Consider the following 26,442-nt stretch of genomic DNA (forward strand, 5'->3'; position numbering starts at 1 on the left):
AGCTTTATCTACCGCTTTCAAATGCAGAAGAGTTGCAGGTCCGTGGCCGCCTCCTGATTGCGTTTGCTGTTCCGATCCTGGTTCACCCAAGGTCCCGTCACATGACTTATCAGTCCTGATCATTTGTACGGGCCCATAGAATCAAAAGCACCGGGGGCTGAAGATGTTGAGAGTGTGGGGCTTTGAAGAACCCTAAAGAGGAGTAGTACTGCAGCTGAAAAGTACAGTAAGCAACGGTTCTAAGATATTACCATTTTTTTCGATGGGTTTTTACCTAAAGTTTTTTATAATCGAACATGTATTGGGGTCCCTCCTACCCCACTCCTCTATTAATTTAACATTATTCCCTACCCCCAATTTAACATTATTGTCTCCCCTGCCCAGCTTGATATACTCTTGCATCGGATCATTGGATGACCAACTACCAAGCAACCTGAATTGTCGCCAAGCCAGTACTGTTAGTTTATTGATCTGAATGCTACTCTCCCTCCACCCTTCTCCCGCTCGCCACTCCCCCACCCCCTTCTCCCCTCACTCTTTGTCAAGCACTTACTAGTAGATATGCCTCTGGCCTAACATGCTGGCTGTTATTGTTAGATAATTCGGAATCTTCAAAGCCTAAGAATGAAGACTGTATCCCCTTGTTCCCTTCCCGCCTTGAAGCGCTTTGAAGCACACTACAAATAAACAACCCTTAGATACCCTTTCCCACAACCCCATATATTTTCCAATGAGTGTTTTAACAAAATCCAAATTGCAAAAAAATAAATATTTAAAAAAAAGACTGTCGATGTAACAAATTTGTACCCAGGCAACATTCCTTCCTCGTAGATCATGCTCTTTCACATATCAAATATTTGGGGAAATCACCCTTAGCGGAGCAGATCTTAACCTTGGATACTGCATAGGTGGAAGTCAGCCCTCAAGTGAAAAAAAGTAGGTAAGAGTGTCACCAACCTCAGCACCATCCCCGGAAGACTTTCAGCAGTGGTGTTTCCGGAAAGCATGGCCAGTAGCCCATGTGGCTGTCTGAGCTTTTTTTCCTAATGACACCCGTTTTTCTAAAAAACATTTTTAAAGGGTGATGCCACCATTGTGTTATCAGTCCCGGCGCGAGGCATGAGCTGCCTGCGCAGCGGCCGCACATCCCTCACGCTCCTCATCAGCAGATCCATCATGAAGAAGATCCGTCTATTAGCTGCTTAGCAAGACTTTTTGTTGTTAGCAGTGTGCTTAGCATGAGACGCTATTTAGGAGTGATGAATCGCAGCAGACAAGAGTGAGTGAGGAATGGCCCATTGGTGTGAACATAATCACTGACGAGTTCCCTAATAACGGGAAACGTTTGGTTTAAGCAATGCAATTGGTGCATTTGAAACTGTAAACCCCAACACAGCTTCAGTCAGATGCCAAATATGTATTTTCTTCCAGAACCATTAATTTGAGTCACAACATCAATCACCATTTTAATCGTTGTCGTTTATTTCCACGATGTCTGTTTGTTGTAATTGCACACAAATGTAAAACAATTACTAGAAGCAGGCAACCCTATAGCACCATTTAGGATGCTGTGTGTCTTTAAGTCTTGAAATTATGTTTCCAAAACCAAGAGGACATTTTTAGGCCCCCATTATTGTGCATTCTGGTGATTGCAGACTTCTGCTCAAGAGGAGGGAAAGTATAGCTAGAAACATACCCTTTTTTGCTTAACTTATTAATGAAGTATAGATACGTTTGTTCATTGGGCAATGTTTACACTCTTCAAGTAATCTGAATAAAACATAGTATTTGCTTAGCTATTGAAAGTCAAAAGTTAAGACATATTTGCACCAACTAAAGCTAGGATGATATGAGGACAAATGCCTTAATGCAGATTATCTTGAGTCCTGGCTTTGTCCCTTAAACAAAATGTGTGATCCCGGGCGAATCATTTTATCTCGCTTTGCATGCTCTGAAATTGGGAGGCCATTAGAGTGATTTAGTTCACAGCATATGTGATTTACAAAAAATCCTCACCTGTGCTTTAGTCTTGCTTACCCTTACATACTCCCCTCCCCGTCTAGTATAAATGGTATTTTATGCACTGTGGCTATTGTGAACATGGACACTTCAGTTCTGGTGTATGCAGACTCTCTTTTGAAGACCTTGTTTCTGCAATGAACATATGTATGAGTCAACTGAATGTTGTTCCAGGCCTATTGCCCTTACCCTATAAGCTGAGGAGTAGCGATGGCACCCTGGCCCGTTTGTGGTGTTACCCCCTACTCCCAAGCTTGTTGGGCTGTTTGTCCGATGACTACTGACACATTGTAGGTAGTATTGGCAATAAAAGGCAGATAATTTTACTACACAATTACATATATGATAATAACATTTAATTGATACACATTTTGCATTAAAAACATGAAAAAGTCCTTTTTGAGCATGAGGGCAGTGGGTGTAACGCTTGGCCTGTGCCGGTTTGTTTTCCCACGACTCTGTGACAATGTTTGTTGTACTGTTATTGTTTTTGTGTCTGTGTTTCATTTTTTTTAATTCTTATTTTTGTGGTTGGGTTGAAAAAGTATAAATGTTCTGCGGTCGCAGAACGGCTCCTTTGCGCTCCGTTCGGAGTGATGTGCAAATTGGAGTGCGTTGCTGGCAGGGCTCCTTTTATTTGCTTTTTGTGGCCTTAGGCCATTGTTTTGGTGGTGGTGTTGAAGCCTTTGCCGTCTGGCTGGTGCTGAAAACTTTGCATATGCGTGTGTTACCCCCCCCCCCCATCGTCCTATGCCGCACTTGCTTCCCTTCCTTTGTTGTTCTGCAGTGTTACTCCTGGGCTCTTTTGGCACCATGGTGTGAGATCCTAACTTGCCTTTTGCTTCCCCCGGTGGTCCTCTTTTTGTATTGTGGCTAAAGGAAAGGGGAGGGAAAGAGAAGAAAACTGAACCTTTGGCAGGAAAAGGGGGGCTAACAAGCACTGTTGGTGTTGTGTACATATTGTGCTGTACTAATGTACATTTTCAGCATTGCTGTGCTCACCCTACGGGTGCACGCAGCCCCCGCTTATGTTAATGTGTCTTCCAGCTACATATGGTGGCCTTATTTCACGGAGTTGGTACTTGTTATAGTTTTCCCTAACTTATCTCGAAGCTGAACGTGTGCAGAGCATGGTACTGGGGAGGCGGCCTTGGTGGTTGAGTTAAGTACATGAAGGTGGAATTGTTATGTGGCCTTCGAAACAGTGCACTGAGAATTTGTGGGAGTAAATGTGTCGACAGTCTGCAAAGAAATTAGATTCACTGTATTAAAAGCAGACATTGGAAAGTAAAGTTTGTATTTTAGAAAACTGCGCTGTGTTGTGTACAACATTGGAAAAATGGATTCGCAAAACGCAATGTAAGCAACATTTTACATTGTAAGAGGATTCAATTCAACACTACAGCTAAGTCAATGCCTAGTCTGGGATACTGAATGGAAACCTTTATTGATATATCTTTATGTCCAGTTCATGCGTTCTGGATGACTACCCCTATATAACACCCCTCTCTTGGAATCCCCCTGACCCCACTGAGCCAAGAAGTAGTTCTGTTTTGCAAGTTAAAAGGTTTATTTGAGAATTTAAACAATATATATATATATCACACTTTATAATAAATTAATAATTGAATATCACACTTAATCTGATATGATAAAGATTAACAACGGAGAATGTGGCACTAGCCCACTTCTTTATAATCACTAAGGAGTTGACATGAAATGGATAAGGTAGCACACTGGTAAATAGGGACAGAAGAATAATGTGGTAGAGAATGCTTAATAGGGTTCAAGGAAATGCAAGGTTGAATGAATGAAATGCAGTATAGAAGATAAACTGATATGGTTTCACAAAAGACAAGGTAATCACTTTCCCTTTGTGGCAATTCACCCCCCCTATACAATGTAAGGAGATGGAAGGAAGAGCACACGGTTCAGGTATACAATCACAATGTAATACAGAGTTCCAGTTTCCCAGCAAGCTTAGAGGAGAATAGATATGAGTTTTACACAGGCTCAAAATGCTTTAAAATGTGATAGCAATATATTGGAAAATGTGCTAAAATGATTTTAATTCCCTCTGGAGGTTCAGGTTGAGGATTAGTTGGTTTAAATAAGTTCAGGCTTACTTTAGCAATGTTCTAGGAATGATTGGCAGGTTAAACGAATTTTTGGCAAATGAAAGCAAGGAAGCTGCTGTTTTCACACGTGGAGAAATTTGCAAATCGCGGTAAAATTCGCGAGTGCGTTCTTCGCGATTGCGGCAAAAGTATAGGGAATAGGAATGCGGTTCTAGGTTCGTTGAAAAGCCAAGATTCCCAGTTTTCAGAGGAAAGTTACTGCAAGTCTCTAAGACAAACGGTCACGGAGATATGAGCGATATGGTAAAGGTCGTTTTTCAGATTTGAAATTTTAAAAGTTCAAAGTGACAAGTTACAGCTAGCAACTAGAAATGACAGGTGACAGCTTTGCAAATGACAGGTGACAGGAGACAGTTCTGGTTAGATTAAAATAGATTGAATTATATTATTTTAACTAAGAGATTGGTTCTGCACAGTTCTGCTAGGTACTCACAATATATTTAGAAATAGAATGGGCCTCGCCACGGATCTGGTCAGGTTTTCTTCACTCGCCACGGACGGTTTCTGCGCACAGCGTCGGGGTCAGCTCTACTCTGCTGGTCTGGTCTGGGTCTCTGGTTCTGATCAGGTCTGTGGGTCCGGATACAGCGGTCTCCGGTTCAGCTGGTCTCTCTCTGGATACAACACTGCTCTCTGGCAAATGGCAAGAGTTCTTGCAAAGAATTCAAACAGCTCGCCTGGCTGTGATAATGGCAATGATTTGAGGCCTGCTAAAGAGGGATTTAGCTTGTAGTTGACCTCTCTGCTACAAATTCTGAAGTAAAGTCTTGGTCTCTGAAGGTGGATAGATTGAAGTCTCTATGTTGGCTCTCTGGAGGTTGATGGAGGTAAAGTATGGATTTTCCCGGCAGAGCGTCCCGCAGCAGATGGAATAGAATGTCCCTATCTGTCCTGACTGTCTGCTTTTATGTGTTTTGAAAGTGGGTGGAGAGGCTAGCTTTCTAGGCCCAACCCCTTCAGAGTTCGGATAGGTTGGAGAATTCTTTGCGTTCTCACTGGAGAGCAGGATTGTGTGTCAGAATGATGTCATTTAATGGCTTTCAGAAAGGACACTCCCCTGTCAAATTGCACACAATCTATATTTGATCAAAAAGACATATTTGCACAGGTACACATTTGTTTAAAATTACATGCACCCATCACATATCACAGGAGGTATACCCTGTCCAGATCTGCTCTTCCTGGGGGCTTGCATTCAGAAATGGCAACATTTGCACTTTTTAACTGGTTTTGCAATATCGGACATTAACCCAAATTTACACACATGTGCGCAAGGAGTATGGACATTAATTGATGAAGTGTCAGATGTTTAACATGCATACATTTTAAGTAATACCCTCTTAACTGCTAGCTTGCCCCCAGATCATACCACCGGTTCTAAAAACCTCTTAAAATGTGGGCAGAAAAATCACAAGAATTATGGTATCATTTATAAAATTTTCACAAGTCTGCTCTATGAATGATCCATCTTTTTAGAGTTATGTTCTGGCCCCAAAGGGGTGTGGTTTCCCCCCAGCACAAGGTTGAATTTCTGGTTTTTCCAGTTCTGCCAAGCTCAGAGACCCTGCCCCTCCCAGCTTCTGCCAAGAGGAAGCTGTTTTACGGTCCCCCCCAATAAACCCTCTGCCTGGGTCCTATGTTTAGTCTCTAGCAGTCCCTTGGTAATTCAATCAGAGAAGTGTCATATCCCTTTTGGTGGGAACAGCAAAAGGCAGCTAGGCCTGGGAACACAGCTGTTGTGCAAGTCTCAACTCCTGTCGGGGGTAGCTGGTGGGCAGAATTCAGTTCCTTAAGCCAGGCCCCAGCTAATGTCACTTTTAGTTACCTAGTTTTCTGCATTCAAATAAAACTAACAATTTTTACATATACAGCTAGAATGCTGATTCTAAGTTTAAAACTATGACATTTAAACAATTGCAACCTATGTGACACTCAAAGTAGGTCACTCATTTCCTTTAAACATTTAGATTTTTAGTGTCTTTCAGTCCAAATGTACTTAAACTGCTGAAATCCACAGCTCAGCCAGTCTTGTTATAAACCTTCAAGTCACTTCAGAATATAACTTTACATTGTATCCACCTCTCAGTAAGTCTTTCTTTGGCCTGCTTTGGGTTCATTTATTCAGTTTTACACAAAAAAAAAAGTCTGGTGTTGTTTTAAAACGCCGGCTTTCTGATAGTGGTGAGTACTGGTAATGCACCCATTTTTGGGATTTAAGAAAATGAATTCCCCACAATTCTAGGTTGCTTTTGGCAATCAGCATTGCCATTCCCAATGGTTTCAGGCTACTGTGTGGGTAGTCCAATGGTGGTTTTAGGCAGTGCCCTTCTGTGCCCATAACATCGGCAAAAATGGGTGGCAGCCTATTCTTCATGCCTTTCCCTGGGCATTTTCTGGGAAGCTCTGGCCATCATGATGTTTTCAATGCCAGTACTGCACAGTTTTTGAGGTAGGGCTCGGATGCATGGGTAAAAACATCCCACAACATTAAAGCTATTGAAGTGTGGAAAGTAACTGTCTGCCATATGATTAACGCTGTGATGCATGAATGTTGAATTTGCCGTAAAGAGTACATCTAGTACGTTACAAGAAACGTGTGTATTGAATTGTAAAGTTTTTTCTGAAATATATTTTTGTCCTCTATTTCATAGTTATATACTGCCGCTGTGTGCGTGTCAGGGTCAATGTTTTTTTTTCACAGTGTTTGGACAATTATTATCAACAACGAATGTGTTGTCAACATTGTGTGGGATGATCGCCAGACAACAATTTGTCCTTTTGGCGTTGCAGTCACATGGTCACATATAGGTTCTAGAAAAGTGCAGATGTGAAAGTATTGCAGTTATTTCATTTGGAAAGCAGTACTTTGTCCTGCGTAATGGAGTGGCATGTGCACAGATTATTTGTTGCTTATGGACATTTGTGATGTCATCTTTGATGTCCTGGGTGTTAGTCTTAGTAGTGCACGGTGGTGGCGCGAGTTGTGGTTGCTTAGTTTGCCATAACTGGCCAATTTCTGAGGTTTTTCGGATTTACTTGTAACCATGACATCCCTTTAACTAAGTTTTTTCATTGAATTTCATAGGCTTTTGTTAGTGCAACTTAACCATATTGTCCCTTTTTAACAAAGTTTTTTCAGTGAATTGTATAGGTTTTTATTGGTGTGACTTAACCATAACATCTCTTTACAAAGTTTTTTTGGAGAATTCAATGAGTTTTTACCAGTGCATGCTAACTTCCTACAACTTACTAATATCATACTTACCCCAACATAGCAGCATTTTTGTCCAATTTACATTTCACCTGAAAACTCTGCCATTTCCCACCTTCTATCATCATTTTTAGCACTTCTATACTTTCTCCACTGTTTTTGCTTCCGTTGACGTCCGCGAACATCTGACACCATTGTGGACAGTGCCACGTGACCTTGCGCTTCTGTGCGGCATGGCAACGTGTCCAAGAACGTGTATGCACTTTGCGTTCGGGTCCTTGCTTCAAGGACAGTTCAGAACTGCATTTTCTACTGATCTAGGAACTTCCAAGTTCAAAATGTATCGTTGCACAGCTCCTACACCTATTCTTACTCATTATCCATTAGCAATCTTGTACAAAGCACATACTTGGAAGAATGGTAGCAAAACTGTTATTTATCTTACAAATGGCATCAGCTATTGCCATACCTCCTCCACAAGAGCCACCAACACCACCAGCTGGAGAACCCACACAACAAAATAAGCGTAGTACTTTCAAAGACAATGAAGAGGACCAAGAAGATGAGGTAGAGGAAGTGCCTACCTCTAGCACCCAGAGAGAATCAAGGGTGTGGCAGTTCTTTACCACTGTTGGGAATGCACCAAAGGCTAAAGCTACAAAAGTGAAATGCACCGAGTGCAACTTTGCACTCAGTCGCGGGCTACATGGAAATTAGTCCGACGGGACCACCTCCATGTGCCGCCACACCAAATCCAACCACCGCAATGCTCTCAGAAAGGTTTTTCCTTTCCCAGCATTTTGTAGGATATCTTCCTCCACATCATCTTCCACAACCAATACTGTAACCACAAATCCCACCAGAGGCCTTGCAAGCAAAAAAAGAGGCTGTTGATCCATATCTTTGGATGACAAAAGTCCTCTGTATATACTTCAACACACCACTCTGCAGGGGAAAGTCATTTCTACATGCATTTGAAGCTGTAATCAAGGAGCATGAGAAACACTGCCCACTACCTTAGAAGTAACACACGTACAACATCTTCCCCTGTCCACCTGCCCCTCCATATTAGTGCTTGGTGCCTCTTCCCTCATTTCCCTCCTCAGCTTACGTTCTAACCTCTACTGCAAACATTTCTTTTTTTTTAAACAACAAAGAAAAGGTTCCTTTAGGAACTACCTTTCACAGTTAACAAATAGAACAAAAAAAATCTTATAGACTCCATCTACTTTACATTTCTCAGTAAAGTACATAGACTCAATACGTTTTTCCAACATTTCCATTAGCATTTTGTATTGTGCTAATGGGGAATAATGTGACGTTTATCCCCCGTTACAGGGATCGAAACGGGGGATAACGGCGCAGCAGCCCAAGTGATCGGCCCAAGCGAAGTGTCTGTGTGTGCCCTGATGCCTGCGGACTTCCGGCATGTTATAAATAAATAAATAACGAGGGCACCAGACCATTATCCTCCGTTGCAGCCCTTGCAATGGAGGATGAAGGCCATTAGGACCCTTGGTTCCCAAAGCGGGAACCCGGGGTGCTAAAACAATGATTTTTCTTCCTAAAGCGGGACACCTGCGCTTCCCGCTGTAGGAAAAAAGATTATATTCAAAGATGGCCACCATAGCATGGGAAGGTGGGGCTCCGTACAGAGCCCCTCTTCCCTTTCCATGGCAGCCTGCGGAAGGCGAAGACAGAACCCTATTACCATATTACCACAAGCACGTTTTTCCCTTTCAAACCTATCCTACTTTTGAATAACTTTACCACATAGCTGGTCCAAGGTGGACATGGCCACTTTAACCCCATTTTTCATCCCTCGCAGTCATGGCCAGTAGCTAGATTGTCCGAGTCATGACCTTATACCATGACCCCGATAATCTGGCCACTGCCCATGGCCACAGGAAATACCTCAGTCACCAAAGGTATATCACTATTTTTTGTACCTACATTATGACACTTGTCAAAAAATAAAACACAGGCACATTTGCAAAACCATTCATTAAGGTCCTTGCCAATGCTCCTTACACGAGTTTCCTTGAAATCAGCCCATGTTTTATTTGTTCAATAGTGTCAAAATGCATGTACGTACAATAGTCATATAACTTAGCCCCCACTTGACAAAATCCATTCAGACTTTACACAAACATTGAAGGTTAGGTCTATATTCTTTCTGAAATCTTTTGTCCACATTCTTCAAATGGCAACAAAGTTATAGGCCATCTAAAAATGTTGAGACCCTCCTCTAATTTAGCCCCCTCCTGACAAAATCCCACCAAACTTTTAAAAAACAGTTATATCTAGATCTAAAAATGTTTTGCAAACTTTTGTATAGATTCGTCAAATGATAACACATTTAGATGCTTTTACAATATTTTGGTACCCCTCCTCTAAATGTGTTCCCTCTTGACAAAACATCTCCACACTTTCCAGAACCATTCCGACTCTAGTCTAGAATAAAATTCCAAAACTTGGTGCAGTTTCATTGAGTGGCGCCAAAGTTATAAGCCATCCAAGAACTGCTTTTCACCAACCCTGTAATGCAGAAATAGGCACAGATATCCCCGACCATCTATAGTGCCTGCGAACTTCCGGGCTGTTCGCTGACTTTTGGGGTGAAAAACACCCTTTTTTTGGCTTAATGCAATTTACTATCCCATCCTCATCACCCTTAACCTCCCCAGAGATTGTTTGATAAGTTTGACAAGTGGAATGTTATTACCGCAAAGTCCGCGGACACCAGCAGATGTCTGCGAATCCAACATGGAGGGCGTTTCCAAAAATCTGACACACTTCACGCTTTTCACCATCCAATCAGGGGGTGCGTCCGATTGTCTGCGGACATCACGCCGCCCTCTAGGCCAATCGAATGCCCGTCCGCTGACCAAACAGGGAAGTGGGTCTACGGAGTGTAGCCAGATATCACTAATTTGTTTTACCTACATTTTCCTGTTTAAAAAAAAAACTACTGGATGGATTTTCACCAAATTTACAAAAGCACGCTTTCGGGACCAAGCAGCCGTTCCTGCCGCAAATTTGGTGAGAATCCGTCTAGCGGTTTGGGCTGTAGGCATGAGCAAAGTTTTTTTCCATTCATTCTATGGAGAAAAAAAAAAGTTGGGACCCCTTATGACTTTGCCTCCCCCTTGACGAAACCTCACCAAACTTGCCATAAAATTCAGAGCGGCCCATATACTTTTTTTTGCAAAGTTTGGTGAGGATTCGTCCCAAAAAGTGCTCTTCTATGGGTTTAGCAACTTAACCATAACTACATGGCCGCTACCGCAGGCCGTGTATTATTTAGTCACAGGAACACAGATGCATTCTTCCAAATATAGTTTAACCAATTGCAAAAACACTCAACCACAGTAACACAAACCATATTTATATGACTCCTTCTCCGTCACCTGATCCCAGATGGACTCTCCTCATAATTCCATTTGGTTCATTAAAGTATGCAGACTACTTCAAGGAAGTGCATCTTGGGAGCACAATTAAAGCAAAACCATCTCTGCGTCTTTTGCTCTGCATTGTTAAAGAGCAGATGCCATAGCCAGATTTACCTGCAAGATCTCCACCACAGATTCTCGTCATGTGTGGAAGAGGCTGATAAACAAATCAAGGTGGTCCATTGACTACATGTGAGCCAGAGCAATGAAAAGGGGTTTGTAACAAGGAACTGGTGAACTGGTGACTCGGCACTGAGGGCAAGTAAAGGGGGTGCAAGGGAAGGGGATTGAGTTAAGGGTTAAGGGATAGTGCAAATGGGTAAGGGACGTCTGAAAGTTAATTGTATGGAAGATGCTGAAGGGGCATCAAGGATGTGGTCCAAAGGAAGAACATGTGAAAGTGGTAGGCAAGGAAAATAGTCTAAATGAGACAAAGGTACAAATGTGGCAAGGTAGGTCAGCAGATTGAATTATTGTTCCTGAGCTCTGTGCCTAGCCACCATGTCACTTTAGTAATTGTGGGCAGGCCCAACCCCTATCTTTTTCTGACAAAGTGATGCATAATTGATTTATGAACATACATTTCCATTAAGACAGCTCTTATATTTTTTCAGGTTGCTTTGTCATGTGTCTTGGGGATATGAAAATCAGATTTATTGAACAGTTTAGTCCTTGAAAAACAACTTTGCAGAAAGCATTTTGTTGGTTATGTTATTAAAGATGGAACCAAAGAAGAAGTATCCTCTTCTAAGTTTAAAATTGTGGCACCAGGAAGCTAGTACTTACCTCTCTGCTTACCACAATTGACACATTGTTACCCTGAGCAAATCACTTTTTATCCCTGTATCTTGTTTTCATTAACAGTATTTAGGGAAAGTATCACTCATATCTATAGTGTTATTCCATATGTAAATATTAACGATTTATATAATGCGTTATGGAGGGGAGGCCTTATGCAAAGTGAGGTTCTTGTGTTGTAGGAGGCTGTTAAACAGGGTACCAGGTATAGCTTTGGTGTTATGCTCTTGTGAGGCAAAAATGCCATGTATGGATCTTCTGCTGTGCCAGCGCTTGTTTGGCACTCAGATTGAAAGAAGACTCTCTGACTCAGCTCTACCAATGGAGACGTAGCCTGTTTTCCTATTTGTAAACTGGGACCAAATTATAATATGATACAATAGGTTATTTATAACGCACTTAATCCCCAGAGGTTTCTAAGCACGGACCCGGGGATTGAACCTGTGCTGCTCTGTGTCATCTTGCTTCCAAGGCAAACATGTTGCCCCTGAGCTATCCTCCCGAGAATAGTATCCTGATCAATCATTTTTGCTAGGTTTGGTATGAGGGGCCAGCTCCCTGGTGTCCGGGTCTCGAAGAAAACACAGACATAACTGAAAGATATGTTGTGGAAAAGGAAAGCCAGGTCAATGAGTGTGTGTGAGGAGAGGTCGGTATTAAGTTTAGTTGTTCGGGAAGTTGGGGATGCTGCTTGCTTTGTGGTCTTGGGCCACTGCACCATGGGCCATAAAATTGTACTTGTCCCAAGGCCAAAGTTGCCAGTCCTCCCCTGGCTGGAGGCCCTTTTTTGTGCATCCACTTTCTTGATAAAGCAATAGGAGTCTCATGTGCTTAGACCTAGGATTCTATGCAGACTCCATCAGGGGCAGATATTTTTATCTCATGCTTCTGGGGCTGGGGAGCGTTTGCACTTTATAGATGCCAGAAGAGCTATTTTTGAGGAAGAGGTCCTCCCCCTTCCCGTGCTCGTCTGCTGCACCTAGTTCCTTTAACACCAAACATCAGAGCACCAGCGCCCTCATGTGGTTGAATACTAACTGCAGGAAATATGTTCGACGTGCATTTTGTGTGTAATTAAACAGTCGTTATTTTTTTTTAAACTCATAACTGTAAACCCGTTAACAAGTGCTTCGGGAAATTGTTAAGCAGGAGATACCGTAATAATGAACGTATACTGTCTGGACACTGTTATTTTGCTGTAGAGCAGACGGACCTCGTCAAGCTTCTGAGAGTAATTCACCATCACCCTTGTGAATTCTACAAGAATCCACTGTTTCTTTTCACAATTTCCACGTGTTCCTGGTCTATAAATACACCCTGAAGTTGCTATTCCATATCCTCCTCTGTAACGCGGCCATAGGTTTGCAGAAAGTCAGCGCAGGGACGTTTTTATGGGAGGGCAAAAGGGGCACTTGCCTCGGGCCCCTAACTTAGAGGGGGCCCCACAAGGCTGCGTGGTCTAAATAAGTAAGATTCCATTTGTCACCAGACTTAAACAGCACATGTCAGGACATTTGATGGCGTGGTGCTGAGGCTCTAAACCTATTGCCTGTCGGTTGTTCTGCCTTGATCAATTCCACATTGAATGTGTTCACTGCGGTATACCTAGTCAGTGTGCTCACTACTGCACAACTCTTGTAGCATTCCTTCCTTCCTCTGCGAATTATGTTGATCATGTGCAATAATCAAAAGTCTAATGCATATTGATAGTTCAGAACTTAGCTCAGTGTGTTAAGCACTCATTGCGGAGGCATGTGTTTACATGCAAGATTAGAATAGCACATTCCAGCAGGACTGGCTGAGCCTTTCCTATGTCTGAAGTTTATAAACGTGTCTGCATATGTATTTGGTTTTGCAGCACAAAGGGTGCTATTATCAGCAATGTACCTGCACCAGATAGGGGTTGCTATACAAACTAACATGTCATCGTTTGATGAAGGTCTAGAAATTGGCTTGTTCAGATGGGGTGTTGTACAACATAGGCAATCCCCTCCAATTATGAGCATAAACTGTTAGTCCAAGAGGTGAATAAGTATCCAAATTCAAGACTGTGGAACCAAAGAGTTTATGCTTATATCCTGGATTTGCCAGCAGACGGTACAGTGATCCTGGTCAAATCATCTAATATGTGTTACTACACTATGCTGTCTTCTGTGAGGTTTACCTTCTCGCATGCTGCTAGCATCGTTGAGTCCATTACTTGATCTTTTTTCTTATGGAGGCCATTTGAGTGGAAGGTGTGGTAGACAGAACAGAGCGGACCAGACGATGTAGGCCTTGGGCAAGCATATTTTAAGGTCTGCTCATTTGACACAAAAAAACAGTTTGCTTTTTTGTAAAAGTCAAAGGTTTTTCTGCACGTTAATAAATGACAAATTCACAAGCCAGTGTTTTGGAAGTATATAAAGCTTTAACATACAAAAGACAAACCTAGATTAAATCTGTTAAATCACATCGAATGGTATGCTGGTACTTACTTCCCTTGATGATGGAGAGAAGGAAACTAGAATCATTCCCATTTTGCATAACACCCTTCTATAACATTTTGTTTTAAAACAGTATCATGTTTCATAATGTGATGTGTGTACTTTCCAAGCCAGTTTTTTATAAAATTAGATTATTTTAGCTCATGGTAAGAACTGGAAAAGAAAGTTCCTAAATGCAGAAATTGCAGAGTTGGAACAAATCCCAGCTTCACCTCTTAACCAATGTGTGATCCTGGGCATCTCATTAAATCTTGTATTGCCTAACCTCTGAAAATGCCAGTTCCTAAACCTTTCAAAATTCTCAGCCCTTATGAGTGATTTCCTTCTCAGGGTATGGTCTTCAAAAAAGCCTCACTCATGGTTTCACTGGCTTTAGTGTTGCTTCCACTAAAATAGTGAGCATTGAAATATTGCACACCACAGGCATTTGTTCGTTTGATCTCTCATGGCAGCATTATTTGTAAACCATGTCACACTTCTAATATCAGTCTGCCTGAATACAGACACCTTCCTGGTAGCTTCTAATCTGCATCCACTGTCCATGCTATGTTAAGTGTAGCTTTCTCCTTCCTTTTAATTTGTTTCCTGTATCCTTGCTTGAGCACTTTTGCATTCTGTGAGGCAGCTAATGTGAGTCTCTATTCTGGGTTACATGTACCTTTTACATACGGTCCTGCATTAATACTACAGGCTGTATTACGTCCTGGATGCTATTGATAAAATGTCTCTAGTATCTATACTAGAACAGAAGTAACCTTTTTGTAGACTGCTAATGTTGGCCTTCAAATGCTACTTGTTTATCATTCTGATTAGAGCAAGAATGAAGTGGGTAAGGCGACCTTAAGGGAGTAAACCTGCTTCCTTTTGCATGTTGCGAGGCAGCATATCAACTTATAGGTCGTGATCACGCGAGGGCGGTGGGGGGGGGGGGCGGCCAGATATTCTTGATCACTTAATTCCTTTGGTTTGGTGGAGGGCGGCCACAAAGATATCCGTGCCCAGGGCCCCAAAAGTGCTTAAATGGCCCTGAGTCAGCGCATTAGGAATACATCACAGCGTTCTTGCATTGTTTTTACAGCTGAGCGTTAAGTTTGTGACCCCAACATGCAATGGCAATTGCAAGGCTCCTGGGGCGGATTGTAGTACAAGCTGCAAAAGCAATCACTGTGTTATGCGAGTTGCACGTGCAGTTCGGCGACAGGAAGTGCTGTTTATCCGTCTCTGCTTCACGATCACTACCAAACGCCTGACCAGATTCAGGAGACGGCCTCCATATTGTGCAGATCGATGCACAAACTTTCTCTCACTTGTGCAATATGATTAAAGGGATTCTGGAAGTTGAAGTCAAATTTGTATATGCCAATTTATCGATCTCTTCAAGAAACAGGTTACGTTAATTTCCTAAAGACTGGGTGTATAATGGCCAAACTGGCGATTGCAGAAAAGTGGATGAGCTCCGACACCCCAACAATTGGAGCGTGGAGAACGGGGATGGACATCATTAAACCGTGGGACCTAGTGGTATACTAACGTAGGGGATGTCCACAAAAGCATGGGGACATCTGGGGGAAATGGGGGTGGGTGAGGATGTAGGAGATCGATTTTGGTGTGGGTTGGAACTGGGAGGGGGAAGAGGGAGGAGGCGAGGAGGCAAGGAAGGCTTTGGGCCAGGTATACCAGTGCATTAAGCGTTCATGTGCGACTTTGTTGTGACCTCTGATATATTACTTGTTGTACAACACGAAATAAAAATGTGTTAAAGAAAAAGAAACATGTTATGGTTGTCGGCACTTCCTGCGATGGATCATTCAAACACGGTTAAACTGCAACTTCTGCAATTGTTGGTGGCCTGCAAGGATGTGGCAGGAAAAGGGGTAGAGGATGGAGTGCGATTTGAACATGCAGTGCTTTAAGTGGGAGCATAGCCTAAATGGTGGGCGTGGCCTAAGTAGTGGTGAGGTGCATTCCCACAAAATGCCATATATTCAATAACTTACAAAAATCAACTGCTGGTGGCCAGTTTCAGAGAATAAATGGTTTTACTTTATGACCGTCCACTTTAGCATAGACTATTTTTTTTAATTTTTTTTTAGAAAAGTTGGAATCCTGTTACCAAGATGAACAGTGCAGATTTTTTTGAAAGCAAAAACAAGATTGTTTTTAGCTTTAAAAAAAAACAGGAAGTTCAGCGTTAATTTCTTTCATATAGTTCTAAATAAAATGTATTAACTCTGAAAATCCTGTTAGATTTTGTATAGCTAAAAACAGTTATGCCGTGCTCATCATGACAACCACGTATTGCAGCCCCTTTAAGTAGATGCAACTGAGCGACCAAGTAAAGCAATGTTCCTGAACTGAAAATCAGATTATTGGCAGCCAGTGGTACCCAAAGCAGGGTCCTCAGCTGTGTTTATCGGGCCTAACAGTGTGAACGCAGGCGGGGATTCCCCATTAGTGTATTTATACCACACCCCCGACCCCCCACCCATCATGGCGATGAGGACTGTGCTTTGTTTGCTGTTGGCTTCAATTAATCACTGTGGTCTTGGGCCAGAGAAAAACGAAGACGCAGCCCCTCCCATGTAATCCAAGGCTGCATGTTGCAGTAGTTGGAGTTAAGGGGTCAAAAACTACACCACCATCTCCAAGATGCGTGAAATGAGATTACACACCTAAGCACACTTCATGTTTTAGCCACAGGATGGCTAGTGAAAAATGTGCATGGCACTATTTGTTGTCGAAATGTACAGAGGAATACGAGGGGAGACCGTCCAGAGTCCCCCGCTCAAAGGTCATTTTATGAGACTGCCAGGGCTCCACCTCTCCCACCCTGGCCCACTTAAAGCCATGTATGTATGTATGACATTTCTAAAGTGCCTTCCACAACTCGTGTCGAGGGCTCAGGCGTCAATTTTAGGACGCCATAGGTATCACTGGCTATCCCTGGCAATCTCCTTTTCACCCTTAGCAGTGCCTCTTCTTCCTCTGATCAGAGAGGCCCGGTCAGTACAAGAAAGCAAATGGGACCCCGATACGTGACCATTTTCTTCTGGGACGTAAGCATGTCTTTGCACTCATGGCACCTGAAACAAAGCTACACTTCTATAACCAGAAATTGAGGATCTGCATAATTGGTGGCATGGATGTCCAAGGCCACACAAATTAGATACTTTATTCTTTGCATTCTTGCACTTTTATATTTACAATTAAAATAGAGAAAATAAAATATGCAACAGAATGCAAAGAAAAAAATATGAAATGGACAAACTATTCATCTCTGATCGGGGACAATTTGAGAACTCTGGCCTTTTCTGCTCTTGGGCCTGCATTTAGTATCTGTGTATTTTCTAGAAGATCTATTTGTTAGAGGGTACAGCAACAGTCAATATACATTTGTAAACTTCGTAAAAGAAATAGGTTACATGTAGAGCAGTTCCCTCACCAGCTGGTGTGATGGCTCTGTGAGTTCATTGCTTGCATCATAGAATATGTGCATGACATGGAGTCAGAGGTTTTAATCTCAGCCTTTCATCATGTCTCGATTGAGAAGTTGGGAATCATGAAATTGGGCAATAACATCTATTAGCAGCCTAGGTAGAGGCGCTAGGCAACCAGGATGCTTGTAACGCATGATGTATTCATTAATCTAGGCTAACGTTCCAGGCAGCCTGTCCGCTGCGTTTCTCTCACCCCTCTCCGCCATTATCCTGCTTCACCCCTCCACAGCCGCCCACACACTCTTCAGCACCCACGATGCCCACATGTGGGCGCTAAAGGCCTTTTCTTATTTTACCTGAAGTCGTACTACATTAAGTCCTTAATGTGCTTAAACCGTATGAAATGGCTTAATAGAGGTCGCTGCTAACTTTTCTCTTCTTTTAAATTCCGAAAGAGTCTTTGCCACCAGTGTATGGGGTTTACAGGTTCTAATGGGAATATTACCTGTCCGGGCCGTCTGGCAGGTGCGACGTTACTGGCGAGGACAATCCACCGGGGCAGGTGATTTTGCCTATTTATCCTGCCGCTTGGAGGCGGTAAGTCTCCATTATGAAGGGCTATAGAAAAAAGTATTATGATCTTCACTAAGTTAGAAGGCCTGCGAGATAAGTTAACTTTGTTAGAGCAGGTACCCAATGAGACCCCATAGCCCGGTGGTGGCACTCTGCCTAAAGTTGTACCCATGCTCGTCTCCATTTATTTTTAAAACACCCCCTTTCCTTGTTTTCAACATTAATTTTAACCACCCCTTATTCCCGAAATCAAGGAGTCCATAAAACGATTACAAAACCCTGATTCTTGTAAATTTCTTACCCGCAAAAGGCAACCAGACATCTGTGTATTGCCCTATTTGTCTTAACGTCACAGAATTGTTCACACACGCATCTTGTGACTAAAATGTGCATGCATTATTACCACACTGTTTTCATGTCAACAAATTAGACACTTCACAGAATAGCTAGAAAAGGCAGGTTTATGTGGTGCAGACATTTGCTGTCTAGTATACAGAGAACCAGGGGCTTTGGAATGCTAATGGCGCCTTCCCACTGAGCTGTGACTTAAGGGGCCAGTAGCATTCTCCATTTCACGCGCGTATCTGCCCCAACACAGTAATAAACGACAAGGCTTTAAAGAAACAGACCTGGGGAATGTCCTGGGGCCTGTGAAGCCCGCTAATGAATTAAGCATCATGACATGTAAGCATCCTTGATAGGTGCCAGCTTGCGTATACAAAAAAGCAACCCTTTTGTTTGTATTTCACGGAGGCAAATATATGTGTTTTTCATTTGAAAAAAGCACCCTGTTCCTTGCTTTCAGGGACGAGCATGCGTACCACAAAGCAATGTAAGTCCCACCACCGGGCGCCATAGCCTCCTTTCATTGAGGTACAAAGTGCTCTTTGGTAAGAGGGAATGGGAGAGTGGAGACTGTCTGGGTAGAAATAGCTGTACTTTGGAATACAAGTCTGCACTTGCATCTTATGGCAGTAACTGGGCCCGCGACGAAGCATGGGCGTAATTTTAGGGCGGTATGGGGGTGTTTGCCCCCCCCCAACTTTCATGGCACAACATTTTGTCCCCATTCATTTGGCTGGGGCACCTTTTTTCAGGTGTCATGTCCCCCCCCCAACATTTTCATCAAAGTTACTCCACTGCGACGAAGTACCTTGCATATGATACCTGTACCTTGCATATGAGGCTATAACTGGCATAAGATGGATCTGGTGGGTGTGCGCCTGGCATGTCCTGACTGTGCCCATCACAGATCAAAGCAGCACTCTAGCTCATATGAAGGGTAGTACATTGCCATCTTTCTGCTTCAGTAACTGGTATTTATTGATTTCCTCACCTCTGCCAAGTTTCCCAGTTCCATGCATGACACCTCGAGTCAGCGCTGATGTTTGTTTCCAATTGCATGCTGGAACTTGTAGTTTCTTTTTCCCATGGTAAAGGATGGGCCTAGAAGTCCCAGCATGCAGTGGGTGGAAAAACAGAACTGTCACGAAGAGTCACCGATGGAAGTGGGCAACTTGGCAGCTATGTTTCCTTTTATTGTAGGTTAACATCGCCTCAAACCTCCTTTTAGCATCACTTCCTGTGCCAACACTGAGAGCACATGTCATGTGATGGCACGCGCTGTGATACAGTTGGGCAACGCAATGTCACTTCCGCTACTCTATGCCCTGTGTTGAAATTGACGTCCTTGCTCCCAGGATCGGAGTTGGGAAGGAATGTTCTCGTTTGTTAAAGAACTGACTTCTCAAACCTCCCTGGCTTTTTTTTTTTTATTGTTGTTGTTGCATATTTGTCCTCCTCTAATAGATATTGTTTATATGGCAGATACAATTGTAATGTTCAAAAGCAGCAGATCCATTAGAAATAGGATATTATTTATATTATAGAACACCACTTATTTCAACAAAAAACGAGGATCTATAGCCATTAACTATTATTTGACTTGTAAACGTACATTTATAATAGAGAAACTAAAAAATGTATCAGAAGGTATAGAAAAAAGGCTGGTATTATAATAGGAAAGGACATCTTTGCATTAACCTGGTATGCAAATGTATCAAGCAATTTTAGGACGTTTTGTTTGATAACAAAATATGTACACGAAAAATGAAATGACGTTTTGCAAAAGCCCCCAGCAAGAAGGTGCTATCTTTTAGGGGCGAGGGGTATGTTGTCAGTGGAGAAAAAATGTATGTTATGGGGGGAGTTCCTATAAAAAAAGAGGAGCAAGGATGCACAACTCTGAAATGGCACGTGTGTTATAATATTATGTGGTAAAAAGGTAACTTGACCTACCATTGACCTTTCAAAAGTATGTTCTGTTGCTGGTTAGTGCACTGCTCTGTGTAGGCACGAGCTGTTGCATATGATGTGCTGCGCCTGGAGTGAAGAGAACTGTAGCTTAGACGCCCCCTTTGGATTTCTTGGTAGAGATCGTCAATCTTGATGATTTCAGACCTTAAACCAAGCAGACAATGTTAGATGAAAGGTTTTTGGGGTGCAGAGAAGATCAGACTGTCCAATGTCTCGGCTATTTTGCGACCACAATCTTCAAGTCCATGCTCCTACATCCCCAGTCGGTGCAAGACCACCTGCCTCTTTTCAAAAACGAGGGGAGGATAGCTGTGCCTGGGAGGATAGCTCAGGGGGCATAGTGCTCGCCTTGGAAACAAAACGACACGGAGCACCGCAGGTTCGGTCCCCGGGTGCGCGCTTAGAAACCTTTGGGTATTAAGCTGTTATAAATAAACCATCATATCAAGAATGATCAGTGGCAGCTGGGAATTGGAGGTTTCCGAGAAAGGTAACTCTTTGGGATCTGCCTGTGCATTCCCTTTGTCCATCGGCGCCTGCTTGCGTGGGTAAGATCAACAGGAGAAACTGGCTGCGAGTTCTAGTCCCGAAAAGGGAGAGCAAACACTGAAACCAGTTTCATAACAGGAAGAGTCTAAATTCAGATTCTATTTAACATTACACAATCCTATGATTCAGGAAGTACTTGAACACCCTGCTCTTCAAAGAACCTCTCACTCATGGCTGGTTGCTCCACTGAACCGTAATTCTCCCTCTTTGGAGCTCCCCCCTACCCTGCGCACCCTATTTCTCCCAGCACCTGTCCTTTTGCCGAACCCCTAATTGTAACCTGCTGGGAGTGTCGCCCTCTCTACAGTGCTCTGTTGCTTCCCATCTAGGTTCACGCTTTAAAAATCCCATACTTTCTCCGTCCTTTATGAAAGGAAAGTCCAATTCAAGATAGGCTTTTTGTGCAAAGCCTGAAATATGCATAATGTCACTCATAAAATCGAAAATCTGTGTGCAATTCCTGAGATTGCCCTCATCGTTCCCATTGCCATTCTGAAGGTTAGCCATGTGCTAGCCGCCCTGTTGCAAGGAGGTCACCAAGGGTTCTGCAGTGGCACATGCCCAACTCAACATCATGCACGTACAGCGCGTCTGCTGCAAGGAAAGCTTGGCCGAGTGTATAGCAGTGGTGCATGCCCACCTCAGCAGCCTGCAGCTACAGAGCGTTTGCTGCAAGGGGTTACCAAATGTATAGCAGTGGTGCATGTCCATCTCAGCAGCCTGTAGCTAGAGAGTACCCGCTGCAAGGGGGTCATCTAAGGTATCGCAGTGATGCATGCCTACCTCGGCAGCATTGAGCTATAGGGTTTCGGCTGCAAGAATCGCCAAGTGTATAGCAGTGGTGCATGCCCACCTCAGCAGCCTGCAGCTACATGCCACCCGCTGCAAGGGGTCACTAAATGTATAACAGTGGTGCATGCCCGCCTCTGTAGTCTGCAACTAGAGGGCATCTGTTGCCAGAGGTTCACCAACTATACACCATTGGTGCATGCCGACTGCAAGTATCACCAAGTGTACAGCAGTGGGGAATGCCCATTTCGGCAGCCTGCACCTACAGGCCATCTGCTGCAAGGGGTCCCCAAGAGTATAACAGTGGGGTATGCCCACATTAGCAGTCTCCAAGTGTGCAGCATGCCTATCTCAGCAGCCTGTGGTTCTGGTGCTTCTGCTGCAAGGGCTTGTCGCATGTATAACAGTGAGGCATCCCCTTCTCAGCAGCCTTCAGCTACAGGGCATCTGCTGCAAGGGGTCACCAAGTCTTCAGAAGTAGGGCATGCGATTCTCAGCGGCCTGCAGCTCCAGGGCGTCTGCTGCAATGGGGTCACTAAGTCTTCAGAAGTGGGGCATGCGATTCTCAGCGGCCTGCAGCTCCAGGGCGTCTGCTGCAATGGGGTCACCAAGTCTTCAGAAGTAGGGCATGCGCTTCTCAGCAGCCTGCAGCTCCAGGGCGTCTGCTGCAATGGGGTCACCAAGTCTTCAGAAGTAGGGCATGCGCTTCTCAGCAGCCTGCAGCTCCAGGGCGTCTGCTGCAATGGGGTCACCAAGTCTTCAGAAGTAGGGCATGCGCTTCTCAGCGGCTTGCAGCTACAGGGCGTCTGCTGCAAGGGGGTCACCAAGTCTTCAGAAGTGGGGCATGCGCTTCTCAGCAGCCTGCAGCTACAGGGCATCTGCTGCAATGGGGTCACCAAGTCTTCAGAAGTAGGGCATGCGCTTCTCAGCAGCCTGCAGCTCCAGGGCGTCTGCTGCAATGGGGTCACCAAGTCTTCAGAAGTGGGGCCTGCAGCTACAGATCGTCTGCTGCAAGGGGTCACCAGGTCTTCAGAAGTGGGGCATGCGCTTCTCAGCGGCTTGCAGCTACAGGGCGTCTGCTGCAAGGGGGTCACCAAGTCTTCAGAAGTGGGGCATGCGCTTCTCAGCGGCTTGCAGCTACAGGGCGTCTGCTGCAAGGGGGTCACCAAGTCTTCAGAAGTGGGGCATGCGCTTCTTAGCAGCCTTCAGCTCCAGGGCGTCTGCTGCAATGGGGTCACCAAGTCTTCAGAAGTGGGGCCTGCAGCTACAGATCGTCTGCTGCAAGGGGGTCACCAAGTCTTCAGATGTGGGGCATGCGCTTCTCAGTTGCTTGCAGCTACAGCGCTTCTGTATTTGAATGGCAGTCTGGTAAACGCTGCATCATCATAGACTGTAGTTCCAGACATGCACACCATCTACAAGTCACTCACACTTGAGTGACGCTATTTAGAGCTTTGCTGGGCGCTTCTAAAGAGATCCTTCGCCGCCGCGATGACGTGGCATGCACTCCAGGCAACTTTACAAATGTTACTTGCAGGTCAGTGCGCATGTGCATGGACTCTCCCTCGTCCGGGTCCTCTAATAAGACTCCTGGGAGTGAGACAGCCCCAGTCCGGAAGTCACTTGTACACAATGATCATTGTATCTCCTACAAAAGTGAATTCCTTTCATGAAGACAGTGCCTTTTCCCCAGACCTCGGCCATAACATCACATTTGAGCAGATTCTTTGGTGGCTGTTGGTTCGGGGCTTAGCCACCCACTACACAAAAACATTGGGGAAAGTGTGCTTATTCCTTGCAGCTCAGGCCTCTGCAACCTGCAGTTCTCCAGATGTTTTCCACTCTAACTCCCATGATCCCTCACCTTTGACTGCACTGCCTATGTGCTCATGGGAGTTGCAATCTGAAACATCTGGGGAGCAAAATATTGCAGACCCCTGTTCTAGCTCAACAGGGCCTCGTAATGTATGTAGAGGCAGCAGTGTCCTACCACTGACTGCCACATTATTATTATTAATATTGTATTAATGAGTGCAGGTCTATCTTCCAGAAGCAATGGAATGCTTTACAGAGGTGCACACTAATGCAGATACATAACGGAGCACTTTACAGTGGTAACAACAGAACAGATATACAGTGGGAGGTAGGATACAGAGGGGGACAGAGGAGGGGTACAGCTTTACCTGGTGGCGGGGAGGCAAGCAGCATCTAGTGAGTCAGGTGGAGCGAGAGGCGAGGTGATGGCCTAGGTGTGGAGAAGGAGAGACAACTTGAAGAGGAGAGTTCTTTTCTGAATTGTAGGTGTGTGGGTGTGGGGGGCAGGGGGCGGTCTGATGCTGGCACATTGTGCAGACACAGTGAGGAACAGTCTCAAAAAGTAGCGCAAATGAAAGGAGAGTAGAGAATGCACCCATTTCATTTGCACGAGTTTTATAAATGCGCAGGTGACCTTATTCTCAAAGGTGACCTGCACATTTCAGGATGGGCTGGACAACAGCGCAAAGATGCGCTGTCCAGCCCCCTTGCATGCATTGTTGTCTGGGGGACTCTGCGGACACTCATTTATGACTGGCTATCAGCAGCCACATGGTTGCTGGCAGTGCGTTTCCCAGAGTCGGGCCACTGAAGGGCCTGTCTCTGTGAAAAGCTTAGGGAAAAAAGCATGTTCACCCCCAAGCATGACAGCTGCCGTTTTCGCAGCCGTCACGCTTAAAGAAAAAATCATGAAAGGGTCACAAATTACCCGATTGTGGTTTTATGCCCCTTAGTTCCACGCATTTAAAAGCGCATCCCTTTTGTGAATTAGGGATGTGCTTTCAAATGCGCCGAAATGGCCCTGAATTGCACACATGTGCAAAAGGGCCTCTGAATGAGCGCATCAGAGACGTGCTCATTCAGGTGTCTTTTGTGGTTTGGGCTGCTACTTTTTTGGCACAAGTGATTAGATGCGTTTAATTTAACAGCAAGTCACTGCGACACCATACTCTGTTCAATCCAATTTGAGGCTGTGATCTCCCACTTCCCATATCTTGTCCTCTAAACTATCCCCTCTGACGTAAACACCTGTGACATATCCTTTATTCCAGAAAAATCCATGAGATTCTGTGGTTCGGCGTGATGATGCTTTCTCATTGCAGAAGGTCAACATCTATCGCCCATCTCGCAGCAGAGACTGGTAGCAACTTTGTGTCTTGTCAGTCTTTGTTTTATTAACTGAATAGGGCTGTCGCTTGAGAGCAAAGGGTTAATTTCTTTCCCTTCTGGTTGATGAGTGGCAGCATGGAATTCCTGGTGGTCAGCTGTTGGCACCTGCTGTGATGCATGTCTCTCTGCAGGGGGAGTGCTGCTATATTAAGGCTGTGTATTGATATGCGAGGAATCCTGTCATAGATGAGCATTTTTGACAGTGGAGCATGGCATGATATTCTCTTGGGGAGTAAGGGTGTTGGTGACTGGGGTCTGGTGGAGTTACAGGCCCTGCTAAGTGAATCACAAATGATGGCCCAAGAGTAAGAGTTGTTCCTCCTCACAAACCCCACACAGCACCCCTCCTGTTGCCAAACGAAGAAAGCCCCTCAGCATGCAGCTACAGCTTGCCTTACCCTCTGTTTGTATGGCGAGCTGAGAATGCAGAATCCCTTCCAGAGGGAGGATTCCGTAGCACTAGCCTGGGAATAGCCTCTGGCGAAAGAAGACATTTGTTATTCTGGATATACCCTCGGGTGAACTGAGGCACCTGCTAGTCTCGGTATAGTCTGTGGGGAACTAAGGAATTTGTTCATCTGGCTATAGCCTCTGGTGAACTAGGGCATGTATTAGTTTGGTTTGGGTGCTTTTGGCCGTCTAAGAACTGATCGCGGCAAACTGACTGAAAAACAAACAGCCCGCACGCGATCAGTTCTCAGAGGCTGAAATGCCCTCAAACCAACCCCACTTACCTGATTCCCGTGTCCACTTCAGCCCTGCGTCTTCGGATCCTTCCCTCTAACGTGGGTCGGCTCCAGCGCCGCAGGGTCCCATTTAAAAAAAAAAAATGGTATTTCTTTTTTTCCCCCAATCCCCCGCCTCCAATATCGACTCGACGAAGCGGGGGACACCCCCCCCCCCGCAACCCCCAATGCCAATACACACCGATCATGGGGAGCGGGGGCAAACCCCCCCCTCCCCATGATCAGTGTGTGTTATCCAATTTGTTCGAATATATTCGGTTGAATGGTACAGGCCAAATTCGGTCAAATGTACCATTGGGCCAAATATATTCGAACACATGTACTAAAACCGTTAGTCTGGGTATAGTCCCTGGTGAACTAAGGCATCTATTAGTCCGGATATAGTCTCTGGTGAACTAAGGCATGTTAGTCCGGATATAGTCTCTGGTGAACTAAGGCATCTGTTAGTCTGGGTATAGTCTCTGGTGAACTAAGGCATCTGTTAGTCTGGGTATAGTCTCTGGTGAACTAAGGCATCTGTTAGTCTGGGTATAGTCTCTGGTGAACTAAGGCATCGGTTAGTCTAGGTATAGCCTCTGGTGAAATAAGGCTTCTGCTAGTCTGGGTATAGCCTCCCGTGAACTAAGGCATCTGTTAACCTGGGCACAGACTCTGTTGAACTAAGGCATCTGTAAGCCTGGGTATAGCCTCTGGTGAACTAAGGCATCTGTTGCCAGTAGGAGAA

General features: G+C 44.4%; 1 protein-coding gene across 2 annotated transcripts in view; it reads left to right on the forward strand.

The window, feature by feature from the left end:
• B4GALNT4 (beta-1,4-N-acetyl-galactosaminyltransferase 4) overlaps positions 1-26,442 on the forward strand; it is an 834,734-nt gene that overhangs the window by 620,324 nt on the left and 187,968 nt on the right. Inside the window, exon 1 of one of the 2 annotated variants that reach the window (XM_069623924.1) lies at positions 96-226. The exons of the other annotated variant lie outside the window; for it this stretch is intronic. The gene's annotated coding sequence lies outside the window, so the exon portion shown is untranslated. Of the gene's footprint in view, positions 1-95; positions 227-26,442 lie in introns of those variants that run through there. 2 annotated transcript variants of the gene reach the window in all.

This window comes from Ambystoma mexicanum, chromosome 11 (genome assembly GCF_040938575.1).
Source record: "Ambystoma mexicanum isolate Mex_15411 chromosome 11, UKY_AmexF1_1, whole genome shotgun sequence".
Classification (NCBI taxonomy): domain Eukaryota; kingdom Metazoa; phylum Chordata; class Amphibia; order Caudata; family Ambystomatidae; genus Ambystoma; species Ambystoma mexicanum.